The 12,055-nt window shown below is 32.3% G+C and overlaps 1 long non-coding RNA gene across 2 annotated transcripts; it reads right to left on the reverse strand.

Annotated features, from left to right (window-relative positions):
• Positions 1–542: 542 nt before the first annotated feature.
• Positions 543–11,592, reverse strand: LOC107436808 (uncharacterized). 2 transcript variants are annotated; one of them, XR_001583167.3, is made up of 2 exons: positions 11,294–11,592; positions 543–1,015 (listed from the first exon to the last, which is right to left on the reverse strand). It is a non-coding gene; the product is annotated as an uncharacterized lncRNA (long non-coding RNA). The 2 variants fall into 2 exon arrangements; XR_011636938.1 differs by having other exon boundaries at positions 11,289–11,592.
• Positions 11,593–12,055: the final 463 nt, after the last annotated feature.

Here is a 12,055-nt window from a genome sequence, read left to right on the forward strand (position 1 = left end):
GCCAAGAGTAACCAAATCACCGATCGTAATTAAACAAACTTAGTCTTAATTTGCAGAGTTAAAAAAAAAAAAATGAAATTTATCAGCGCCCAAGTGAAAACTAATCCCAAAGTTTCTGAAAATATATTTGAAAATTCACTGTTTTACCTTTCCTATTTATAATAAGTAAATAAAATCATATTTGCTAAAGAATCTCTATTAACGATTTCTGTTCTAAGAAATTTAAAATGGACAGGTGAGTTTCTCAGTTTTCCCATGACGTTGGTAAGCTTACGAATTTTGTTTTAACAGAACAAAAGTTCAACTCAATTTAAACTAACCTCAAAAATAAATATTTCCTTCACTTCAGTTACAATTCTAATTTAAAGTAAATTGGACTCCATTGCAAACGATTTTTAACGGTGCAGTTCCATTTGGCGGGAAATCCCACGTGACATTATCTCTCTAAATGCTGTTGTAAATAAAGGTCAACGCGGGTTTCCTTTCCCATGAGAAAACTTTCTTCGGTGACGGAACATTCCGGAAAAAGAGAACAATGGACAGTCAGGTAAACGAATTATCTTTATTACCATGTAGATGAGTTTCAAACAGAATATGTAAAAAGAACGTTCAACATCAGATAACGGAATACGCAGACCTCCTTTTATCTTTATCAGGATCTTCGGAAGATGTTAAAGCTGCCGGTTGGTGACTCACAGTCATTGAATTCCTGCTGTAGTGGACATTTCGATGAAACAGATAATTAAAAACCATTTTAGAACGTGTTCTGTTTTCTAATGTTGAAAAGAAATGGACGATTGGAAGGCAGTATAAAGACTTTTATTAGGTGTCACAGCCCTGTATAAATGGCAGTAACCCTTCATGCAACAGGTCATTGTCTAAGAGGTTGACCACTTTGTCTCGGTCAGTAAATGTTTTTACATTGACCCATTCACCATCTTTTTGTACTGATTTGAAAAGTTCCTTTATGAAAAAGAAGTAAGACACTTGCGCCTTACTAAGTGGTAGCACCGTCCTGTAAAAATATTCAAATGTGTCAATTTGCTTTAAATTAGCAAAAAAATTAAGCTTTAATGTAATATAAATCTAACAAAATATACATTTTTTAGTTTTCACTTTGATCTAAAAAATAACACTTTTCACATATTTACTACTTAATATAATTTCTTAAATTGTTTACATGGCGAGTTAGCTAAAATGTTTCATTTCATGTAAAAATAGATTAAGAAATATAATTCTTACTACAATTTTAATTTAATTGGAACATTGTGATTACTGGCCCAAACTAATTGGATATTTTTAGTGTTAGCTATCACTTAAATGTTTCGAGAGAAAAAAGTGGATTTTTATTAAGTTCCTAAAACGCATACGTTTGTAAGCGAGTGAACTAAATACAAAGGACGGCTTATAAGCCCTTGTCAAATTATAGAACAGCACAAACGTCCAGATATAAAGCAGGATTTCAATCCGTTACCGACGCACGACAAAGCGTTAGGTTTCAGGTGAATATGAAAATATTAAAACTATTGATGTAGTGAGCCAAGAACAAATTTATTCTTGTGCCAAAAAAAAAAAAAAAAAAAAAAAATCCTCTGATTGAAATCGTTTGGTAACCAGTCGTTTTAATGAAAAAGGACGTAAAAGGAGAACATACGTATATGCCTAACGGATTAAGTTAAGAAATAATACTTCTTAAGGGAGTCAAAAACCTGAAAACTACACAAATTTTGATATTTTTTGTTTCAATTATTTTAAAAAACAATCGACTTTTTTTTCCAAAACTGAAATAGTCTGTTATTTTTCCAAATCAAAAAGCGATGTAATTAAAACTTGATCTAAATCATTGATAAGTCTAATTAGTGGTTGAAACATAAATTCTGCTTAGGTTAAACATTTTTATCTACTTTTTCTTTTCTTTTCTCCAAGCTTTGGACATGTACCTAGGTCATTATGGACCCTTTACCATATAGCCCAAAGCTTGGCTACTGGTCCGGCTCCACTCCAGCCTAGGAACGAGCCCATTCAGCAAGAATTTATTAAGAATTTAGATCAGTACAAAGTCACAATATTTTAAAAAAATACAAAGATTAAATATGGTACAAGTTAATAACACATAATAACAAAAATAATAAAAGAAGTATAAAAGGAAAAAAAACTTAAAGGCCATAAACTATTTGTTATTGCCTTAACTAAATAAACAATTTTGAAAAAGATCCCCCCCCCTTCTCTTTTTCTTTGCTTTTTTGTATACAGAAACTGAGGTTGAATACTATATCAAAAAAGTTTAAGAGGTTATAAACACTAAGTTTTATCTACTAAAAGAATTATATGATATGTGATATTAGAATATATCATATGGTTAAAAGGAATGCTAGAACAATAGCACCTTTTTTGCCTTAATGGTCAACAACAACAAAAGGAGCACTAACATAAAATTAGCACTAACATACTTTCTTTTATTATTTTAAATTAGAGCTAATAAAATAAAATATTTATTCAATTTAAATGTAATCCTAATACCAATATCATTCAAAAATTAAATAAGAGCTCGATCCTCGTCACTACAATATTAGAACAAAAATTAGGGGATGTTCTGGATTTTTAAATAATCCGTACTTTATTTGTTGACCTTTTTTTAAAATTTAATCAGAAACTAGTTATACAAAAATAACAATTCCATTAGCTAAAATGTAAAATATATTTAAAAAAAAAACGTTGAAACAACTAGCAATTATCAGGTTGTCTTTTTGTTTTCAGAAATTTAAAAAAAAAACAGGTTAAGAAAACAACTAACACATAAATACTAGTTCTGAAAATTGCTGCAACGCAGAAATGAAATTTCATTGGCACATTAATGACTTGGAAGCCCGGGAAAAACTTCAACGTAATCCCCTCGCTTTCGCTTTTATTTAATTTTCTGCGTCATTATCTAAGAGAACAGAATAAAAAAAACTTTCTTTGAATTTATGACCTTGTCTTTTTTTGTTGTTTTAGATCCAAATTGCTCATTATTTTTCATCTTTCTCATCCAAATTTTATTTTTAGTCGTGTGTTTTGAAAGCTTATTTCGAAGGCTAAATTGATATTTACGGTCAGTCAGTTGAACATTACGAACCCCAGGTTGAACGCTTCATGGGTTGTCATAGCTGAAAAAAATCAATATCTCGTGCAATTCATTCATATTAACTGCCTATGCGATAACATCATTTGTCAATTAGATTACTTCTAAGTCTTTTTTTTATATTTTGTTTCGTTCATTGTTATAGTATTACTTTGATGCATTTTATTTATGTCATTTAAAATATTAGATATCTATTGTCTGGGATTTCATTTTTAATCTAAACAATTAATCTCTAACGTTTTCAAGTTTACTTATTGAATGTTAATCTCGATGCTAATTTAAAAAATTCATTTAGAAAAATCGACTTGTAGGTGTTATTATTTCAAAAATTAGTGGAAAAAAGTTGTTTTCTGAAATTGGTTTTAGGTCATTGAACTTTTCTAAAAGATGACTGGTGTCGATTCATTTATCAGCGAAAAATATTTCATAAAATAACCAATAAAAAAAAGAGATAACCAAATAGCTTTTATGAGTTTCATAAAAATAGAGTGAATTAGTTTTTCGCTCTTTTTTTATCTCTTAAATGTTTGTTTTGCATTTATTTTTTAAAAAAAAAGCGTAAAGCATATAGAAGATTAAAAAAGAACTTCGAGTTTCATGCACTTATCTACAAATTTTTATGCGTGTCTTTATAGCCAACAAATTGTGTCTACGTGTTATTTATTTCCATAAAAATATCGAACTTGTCTTGAATTCATCGATACAGCTTTACGGATGGGCCTGGTCGGGTGACATATTAAATCAGAGATGCAAACTTGCTCCTCTTTGAGAACTAACTTTTTCTGGAGCATACCTGCCAACTCTTCCGGATTTTCCGGAAGATTTTATTTTCATATTTAAAGTGGTAGTAAATATATACTATTTTTTTCTTTTATAAACTTAATTTTTAAATGATTTTGATCACCACTATTCTTTCAAAAATTAAGCACATATATTAATATGCGGTACTATCACGGTTAACAACTTAAGTTTTTTCAAATGCAACGTATTTGTTTGCTTAAAATTGAAGTTTTAATTCCATTTTAATATCACTGGAAAAAATGATAATGGAAGGTATGCTAGTGATAGCAAAATTTATCTCTTAATATAGAATTCTTGTTGTAATAAATTTGATTTAACGTGAATATGGCCACAACTACATCTAAATAGTTCAAAAGTTCATAAAAATCACCTCCTCATTCTAGCTATGTCGCGGATTTGCTCTTTAAAAAAAATCGCAATGATCCATAATTCTGCAAGTTGTAGCTTAAAAATATCTTTCTTGATAACGATACAGCAGCTGTATCACTGCACAGCAGGCCTGAAAGCGAGACGGAAAAAAGAAATAAGTGGTATCAGTATTATTTCAATAATAGATAATTTTCGGGAGTAATAAATCTATTCTTAACAATAAACAATTCATGGCTATTATTTTTTTTTTCGGGGAAGAAGCAATTCAATATATAAATTATATCGGTTAAAAAAGTTTGGTAGTTATGGATATTTTGCTATTCTTGAAAAAAGAAAAGCTGAAAATGAAATTTATTTTTTTTTCCAGTTTCTTCTCTTTTCCGTCTTGATATATATGGACTTTCTGCCCTGCTGCACTGTCTAGTGCATAAGGACTGAAACCAGACGAAAATCGTCATGAACATAACTGGATCTGCAGTTCGCACCGAGGTTACTGCGTTCTCGATTTTTTTTTTTTAAGCAATAGTGATTTTATTTGTAATCCTGCCCCCTTTTGCCTACATTCTTTAGTAACCTATGAATTTTAGTTCATTTCCTAAAAGCATGCCAGCCAACTACTATGCATTTTGCAAAACATTATATAGAGTGGTCCCGTTTAAAATCTAAAGCTATCAGAATTTTTGGTAATTTTGACAACATTTTAAAAGCTTTATAACGAGAGAGCTGGTACAGCGCGATGTTACACATGAACTTTTAAATCATTTATATGTAGTGGTGGGGAAATAAGTTTAAATGAATATAAAAAAAATAAAGCATTAAAACATAAACTTAGCTACCACAATAATAATTTTTTACTAAAAGCGTAGAAAGTTGGCAAGCCCTGTAAAAGACGGTGAAACACTGAATCGGTTTTAAAACAAAATTTTAACCCTTTGCACTCGAAGTCCTTTCAACTGTTTCAACTTTCAACTCAACAAAAAAAGGGACGCAATCACTAAAATTTTGAATAATTTTTTTACAAACTTACCTCATAATACCCGGAGATGACTGATTTTTTTACAAACTTACCTCATAATACCCGGAGATGACTGAATGAAATGGTAACTAAACATTAAGATGAAAAAAATGTCACAATTAGAGTGGTGGGTAATTTATAGGCGACAGTGGTGACTGACAGTCACCTCTCGAGTGCATAGGGTTAAAAAATGTAACCAGCTAAGTATAAATTGGTTTTCAAATTTTAACGCAGTTCAGAGCTGAAAGCCTATAGATATCAGAAATTACTTTAAAAAATAAACTGACCTTCCTTCAATCCCTTGGGGACGGGTGATTCATAAAATCATTCGTACAGAATCAGGATGTAAATAAATAAAAAACGGTAGTTTAAATTTAGGAGTTGCTAATTTGACAGACTTACTTAGCTTTTACTTTAATTATTGTTAGTTTAATCATACATATATAATCAATGTTAGCTCAAAGTGTAACTAAATAATTTTATTTTGAACTAAAGTAATGGTGAATTAAATAAATCAAACAATTATTACCCCGCCCACAAATAAACTGCTAAAGAATTACTTTGGTTACCAGTTTTATCTTTCTACCCTGATTGATGCGGTTTTATGCTGGCACGTATTTGCGACAGTCGGCGCGAAAGGGTTAATAAATGGGCTTCTTGGGCCGCTTGCGGTCCTTTTTCCATTCGTTTCAAACTTGCGATTTTTGTGTTACTACTCAGGTATGCCTATCAGGGCTGAAAGCCTATATGTATACCAAGACGGAAAAGAACAAAAACTGGTACGAAAGACGTTCCATTCTAGCATTTTTTTTTTCTCGAGAAAAGTTACATTTCTGTAACTACCAAGAATTTTTTTACAATTCTAGCATATATATAAAACTTCTTCATTTCCGCAAAGGAAAAGTAGATATTGTAAAATAGCTAAAAAGAATAGACTTATTCCTTCTGAAAACTAGTTGAAAGTGATTTGATTTTACTACCAGCTTTCCTCTTTTCCGTCTCGCTTTCACCCATGACGCAGTTTGGACTACTGCTGCAAAAACACAACATTCGGGACGTAAAAGCGATATATTTAAGAAAAAAAGTGTTACAACGTTTATGCTTATTTCGTAGATTCGATGGAATCTTAGGTGTACATTTCTGTATGTAGATCTCATGTCTTAGCTAATCTTAATGATCAATGATCAAGTATCAAACTGAACCAATAAATTCCCTCTTTGAAAGTTGTCTACTTGTTGTTAAATAGATAGTCAATTGCTATCTCAACTTCACTGTATAAGGTGAAAAAGAGTGTCTTGTTTCATCAAAATAAGTTTCGAAAGTAAAACATTTATCCGTTTTTGTTTTTTAAAAAAAATTTTTATTCAAATATCAGCCGACACATAAAATCGACTTTATTATACACTTGTATTCCAGTTTACATACACAAGGTTCCTGCGGGCCTTGTGAATTTTAAAAAGTGGTAGCAAAAATTAAACATATTTCTAAACTTTAATTTCTGTGTTACCACCACTAAAAATTATTTTCCAAAGAAAATATATTAACATGAAAATTACCGCTTCTAAACCACTTTACGACAAGTAGTAGATTAAGATAAGAAATTTCTCTTAGCATTTTATTTAATTTACTGCCACTACTAAAAGTTTTCAAGGACCGCTGGAACTCTGATCTCAAACTTAAACCTCGTGTAGCAATATCCCATCGCAAAAGAAAAAAAATCAAACATCAAAGAAAGATAAAAAATTTTGAACAGTATGTTGTGTAGTCATTAGCGAGTAAATTACACAGAAGAAAGAAAAAGCATTTTAAATTTTCTTTAAAATTTATTTTTTTTATCTGCCGCCCCAGATTTTTGAACGGATCTCAGGTATTATAGCGCCGCTGATTACAATCTGTAATGAGTTTCTCTCCACGTGCTACAGTTTTTATGCAATCTATTAATATAGTCCTCAACAAGATATTTTAAAATTCACTCCAGTGACTGCCAAGTGTCCTCACTTCTCTGTCACGTAAGGCGTGGTAGGAAAGCGGCGACTATACATTTCAGTTTATAATATAAGATGATAGGTTTTTCGTCTTTAGTGTCATTTTCAAAGGAACAGACAGAGTTGTGTGACTCAGAGGATAAAACGCTCGCCTCCCATTCAGGAGAAACGGGTTTGAATCCCCGAATATGAATTTCGAGTTCCCCACTCGGCATGCCTCATGCACAGATCGCAGTGCTGACGTAAAATATCCTCAGTGGTAGACGAATCATAGATTAGAGTCCCTTTCGCGTCAGGCTAACCGTGGTTTAGAGGTTTCCCGCGCCATGTAACGCAAATGCGGATTAGTTCCATCAAAAAGTCCTCCTCGAAAGCAAAATTTCTCCCAATACTGGATCCAGAAGCTCCCTTGTCTTCTAGATTGGGCTCAAAATTACAAGTTGAACATTGGCTGTCGTAAACCCAAAATTAGTGCCATCCCCTCTGCAGAGGATCAAAATTGTGGTGGCATGTCTTCGGATCATCCTCAGAGATGTTTCCCAAACCGTCGCCAATAGCCCATTGTGCTGCTCTAGTGTGAGTAAATGAACTACACCAACTACGACAACAAACATCCATTTAGAAATTTTACAATCAGTTTTCTTGTTTTCTGAGGAAGCTGGTCAGTGGGTCATTTTTGGCATAGGTGAACTGATCGGACAGCAGTATGAACATTAATCGTAGTGTTAATTAATAGCTAACTCCTAACCACAAAGTAAAGATTTTCTCGGGCCACCTTTTAAAGTATAGTGTTCAAATAATAGATAATAAATAATGTCATATAAGATAATTTTTTGAACAGTAATAATAATTGATGCTTTCAACAAAATCAGGACTAAAATATTGGGATGAAATACAGGGGTTGGACAAAAATGGGGAAACTCTTTGTAAGTAAAAAGTCTTTCTTTCAGCACCAATTGTTTCGTGTTATTTTTAAGCGTGTAAAATTTTGATCCACGGAAATGAAGAGAGGAAATAAATTACTTTTTTTTAGCTCTAATAGATACAATTTATAGATTACTCTGTAGGATTGCAAGTTTGGAATATTTATTTTTAATGATAGTGGTACATAAAAAAGAAAAAGCGTTTATTACCTCATATGCTGATTTTGGTCAATCTAAATTTTGCATGGGTAAAAATGCATTTTACTTGGGGACTTTACAACCTATAAAAATTTTTTTAAATATTTAATTAATAAAATTCGTGGTTGTCAGAAATTCGTGGAAATTTCAGTTGACGTTTAATTCCATATTGTGATAAATTCCGCGTCTATCGCTTAATGGACGAATGGAAATATTACCGGCATCAGGCATTGTGCTCGAGATAAAATTTTATTTTATCTTATAATCGTCGTTGAACAGCCGACCCAATTTTTTGGGCTTACGGCTACTAATGTTCAACTTCGTAGACTTGTCATTTTGAACCCCATCCTGAAGACAAGGGAACTCCTAGATCAAGTATTAAAACAAATTTGCCGTCGTGGAGGACTTTTTGATGGAACTAACCAGCATTTTGCGTGACAAGGAGTGAAAAACCACGAAAACCTCTTACGGTTAGCCTGACGGCAAGGGAACTCTAACCCGTGATTCGTCTACCACTAAGGATATTCTACGTCACACTGTGGTTGGTGCAAGCTGGATGCGGAATTCGTATCGACCAGCCATCCCTGGGATTCGAATCCGGTTCACTTCATTAGAAGGTGAACGCTCATTCCCCTGAGCCATCGCGGCTTCGAGTTGAGCTTGAGAACTCTAGCTAGTCTCACCGATGGCTCACTTCATTATAAGCAATAATTTTACAGGCAACTCACTTTCTACTGGAACATACCGCCAATTTTTCACGCCAACGATACGAATATTTCACAAATATGTCCAAATTTAAATTCACCGTCACGATCAATTTATTCTGCTTTTTCCTAACAGCTAAGATTCGCCACTGAAAAAATGAATGAAATGCTTGATTTTATTCCAACTTTGCGAGAAAGCGAAGTTAAATAATACTTTAATGTCTGGGATGAAATTTCATTTTTTATTCACATTTTTAACTCCCATTGAACGATAAATTCGCAAAATAATGTGCAGATCTTGTTTAAGAAGCAAGCGAACATTTTCCCTTAACTAAAGGCCTATTATTAAATCGTGCAAAAATTAATTTGATGCAATTTAAAACATAATAACACTTGATAGTTTTCCTATATTCTATTATCTGTTGCTCCTCGTGATCGGAAGTACGTATTCCACAAAACAAAACAGGAAGGGATTGATTCCGACCGAGGAAAGAAAAATTCCTTCCTGGAAAATTATATCCTTTTTCCCAATTCGTATTTTCCCCCTTTTGTTTCTCAAAATTGAAACGCACTTGTCCTTTGTTTGCACAATGGACAAGCTGTTTAGAAGGAAGACAAAATGACATAATCAAAGGAAGAAGAAACGGAATTCGAATTTTTGTGACAAAAGATCGTGATATGTTTGGCGCACTCTCTTGATGGGTGGCGGAAGTCGTTGGCGGCGTTCACTGGCCTCGGAAGAGATATTTATTATTGACACGCAAAACAGATAATGTTTGTTCCTTGAAAATTGTGCTTCATTTTGAGTAGTCCAGGTATTGTCCACCTATTTCATTACCAATTAGTTAGATTAAAAAAATAATACCAGTATAGAATGGAAGAGGGTATTTGTACTCAAGTAAAGGGGAAAAACAGTCAGTTAAGCCATTTTCTCAACGCAATTGATTTTCAGAAGAAATAAAATATACTTGAATACCAAAAGTTATTTGACGTTATTTCCATATGCAATCAAGTCTCTCTTTCTATTAATAAATTTAAACAATATTCTACAATTATTTCAAGTTTTGCAAATTATATTTTTCCTGTGATGGTGAACTACAGCAGAAACTTTTAAAGAAAATGGAATTTTTAGAAAATTTGAGAATTTAATTAATTTTTAAGATATCTGTTAAAATTTACACAAAATTCTTTGAATTCTAATTTAGCACCGATTATAATGCTAAGCTTTGCTGCTATAGTCGCTTAGGTGAATGTCCAAAATATATGTTATATCCGATTTGATATTAATTGATTCGTTGATATTATTATATTGATTCGATATTTTAATATCTGCTGAGGATAGATTAAGAGAAACATCAGTGCTCGGAGAGCAGTTTAAATGCATACTGCGCAGTGGTACTTAACCGTAAAAAAAAACATTGCTGTAGGGCATACCGGGCAGGGAAACGGAACCTTAAAAAAACATAATCAGATAGTATATCTAAGGGTTTGACACTTAGTGTTATATTTCGTTGGACGATATACAGTATACTCTAGATGTCTTTAAAACCTTATCATATCAAAAAAAATATTTTTCCTCTTGGCATTATGTATCCACCTAATTTTAATTTGGATTCTTATGTCAAAGGGTTTCTTCTCAAAACTTCGCTGTTTCGAATTTTTTTCGAAATAGAAAAGCGATTTTTTCGAAAAAATCACAAAGCAAATTCATTCAATCAATTCTTTTCTATTTAATGCATAATAGTTCTTGTCTTACTTTTAAAAATAAAATTATCATTGTTGTAATTAGACTTAAAATCAACTATCATTATATACATACTTATTCTTATGTTTCATAACTATACCTTTTAGAGTCATATTTTAGAATATATTTTATAACTTTTTAGAACATATTTAGTTCTGAACTTGTTACCTCGAAAACTCGCTATCTCAAAAATTTTTAGCGCCCCTTCAACTTTGAGGTATCGAAAATATACTATCGATATACTCTTATATATCGACAGAGTATACTCTCGATTTCACTAAGAGTATACGTCGATTCCATTATATCGAACTTGATCTGTATTACAATTTTTTTTTTCTTCTACTGAGTAACAAAATATAAGTATCTAATCTAAACGAGTTTAAGTAATGCTGAATTTTCTAATAAAAAATAAATAAATAAATATTTACATCACCATTATTTTCTTCTTTTTTTTTCCCTAAAGGGGAAAGTGGATTATACTACAAGTGGCTGAAAAGAAAAGCGGATGGAACAAAACAAAAAAAAATGAATGCGTTATTTTCCTTCGTGGACTGAACAGATAATATTTTTATCCTTAAAATGAACACTTGGAAGTTCTTTTAAAAGAGCTTAAATAGAATGATGAGAGCATCAGCAGATGGTTCTTAAACGAAAGTCCTTTTAAAATATGAATTTATTTTATCAGATAAGACAGAGGAATTTCTAAAACTAGCTGGTTGTGACGCAGGAAAGCCTCAGTACTCAAGCATCAAATGAACTATTTAAAAGAAACTGGTGTTAATGTCATTCTTTATTTTATAACCGGCGTTGAACCCAAATTTCATTTTACTGCTACCAATGTTTCGAACTCTGTGGCCTTGTAATTTTTAGCCCAATTCAGAAAATAAGGGAACTCCTAGATCAAACATTGGGACAAACTAACCTTCGTAGAGGAATTTTTTATGAAACTAGTCCGTATTTGCGGTACACGGAGAGGAAAAGCACGAAAACCTTCCACGGTTAGCCGGACTACAAGGGAACTCTAGCGCCCATGATGCATCTACCACTGAAGATATTTTTACGTGAGCTCTGTGATCGGCGAGAGCCATACACGGAATTTATATCGGCCAGTCATCGCTGGGATTCGAACCCAAAGGGAGGCGAGCACTTTATTTCCTGAGCCACCGCGCCTCTAAACGATATATATATATGTATA

Source organism: Parasteatoda tepidariorum, chromosome 6 (genome assembly GCF_043381705.1).
Source record: "Parasteatoda tepidariorum isolate YZ-2023 chromosome 6, CAS_Ptep_4.0, whole genome shotgun sequence".
In the NCBI taxonomy this organism is placed as follows: domain Eukaryota; kingdom Metazoa; phylum Arthropoda; class Arachnida; order Araneae; family Theridiidae; genus Parasteatoda; species Parasteatoda tepidariorum.